The following is a 1869-nucleotide window of genomic DNA, read 5'->3' on the forward strand; positions in this document are numbered from 1 at the left end:
CTTTAAAACATTCGCGAGTTAATTCCTTAACGGTGACCTTAAACATTCGGAGTTAATTCCTTAATGTGACCTTAAACATTCTGAGTTAATTCCTTAACATGACCTTAAACATTCTGAGTTAATTCATAAATGTAACCTTAAACATTCTGAGTTAATTCCTTAATGTGACCTTAAACATTCTGAGTTAATTTCATAAACGTAACCTTAAACACTTCCAAATGTGACATTTGCAACAACTTCTAAATGTGACGTTTGAAAAACGACGGGATGAACGTTTCATTCTGAATTGAGATTGTGAGAACTAGTTGACCATTCACAACCAACTCAGCCTGAGTCCCAAATTACAGCCTATTCTACATGGTGCAGCTGTAGAACGGAAGATCTAAAGGGCCCATGACAATACTTTTCAGCCTCCTGAGGGTGAAGAGGTGCTTTCGTGCCCACTTCACAACTGTGTGGGTGTGTTGGACCATGTTAGTTCCTTAGTGATGGAGACACAGAGGAACTTGAAGCTCCCGCTGCACTACAGCCCCATCCATGTGAGTCCAGAAACAGGGTTTTCGACAGGGGTTGTTACAGAGATCTTTTTGGTCCATCTGAACTGGGTTTAGGGATGTTATGGTCCATCTGAACTGGTTTAAGATTTTATGGCCCATCTTAAATGGTTTAGGGATGTTATGGCCCATCTGAACTGGTTAGGGATGTTATGGTCCTTCTGAAACTGGTTTGGGAGTTATGGCCCATCTTAAACTGGTTAGGGATGTTATGGTCTTCTGAAACTGGTTTAGGGATGTTATGGGCCCATATTAAACTGGTTTAGGGATGTTATTCCTTCTGAAACTGGTTTAGGATGTTATGGTCCTTCTGAAACTGGTTTAAGGGATGTTATGGCCCATCTTAAACTGGTTTAGGGATGTTATGGCCCATGCTTAAACCTGGTTTAGGGATGTTATGGCCCATCTAAACTGGTTTAGGGATGTTATGGCCCATCTGAAACTGGGTTAGGGATGTTATGGTCCTTCTGAAACTGGTTTAGGGATGTTATGGCCCATCTGAAACTGGTTTAGGGATGTTATGGCCCATCTGAAATGGTTTAGGATGTTATGGTCCATCTGAAATGGTTTAGGGATGTTATGGCCATCTGAAATTGGTTTAGGAATGTATGGCCATCTGAAATTGGTTTAGGATTTATGGCCCATCTGAAATGGTTTAGGGATGTTATGGCCACCTGAAATGGTTTAGGGATGTTTATGGTCCATCTGAAAATGGTTTAGGGATGTTATGGTCCATCTTGAAAGTGGTTTTGGGATGTTATGGTCCATCGAAAGTGGGTTTAGGGATGTTATGGCCCATCTTAAACGGAGAACTAAACTATTCCACTGTGCGCTCCTATCAAAAGTCTGGCAGTAGATGTGATGGAAATAGTGTGGAGTGCTTTTTCAGGTTAAGGTTAGGATGAGTGTTAAGGTTAGGGTTTAGGAATGAGGTTAAGTTAGGATGGGGTTAAGGTTAGGGTTAGGATGGGTTAGGGTTAGGATAAGGGTTAAGGTTAGGTGAGGGTTGAGGTTAGGATGAGGGGTAAAGGTTAGGTTGAGGGTGAAGGTTAGAGTGGTTAGGGGTGGAGTGAGAAGGTTAGCGGTAGTGAGGACCAGTATGAGGCGTTAGTGGGTTAGGATGAGGGTTGGTTAGACCGAGGGTTAGTTGGGTTAGGTCGGTTAGGGTTAGGTCAGTTAAGGTTTAGATGAGGGGTTAAAGTGGATCGGGTAGGAGGGTAGATGAGGCCGTCCTAAGGTTTATGGGTTAAGGTTAGGTTAGCATGAGGGTTAATTGTTAGTTAGGGAGGTGGGAGGAAGGTTAAGGTTAGGATAT

The sequence above is a fragment of the Salvelinus sp. IW2-2015 genome, unplaced genomic scaffold, assembly GCF_002910315.2.
Source record: "Salvelinus sp. IW2-2015 unplaced genomic scaffold, ASM291031v2 Un_scaffold5521, whole genome shotgun sequence".
NCBI lineage: Eukaryota > Metazoa > Chordata > Actinopteri > Salmoniformes > Salmonidae > Salvelinus > Salvelinus sp. IW2-2015.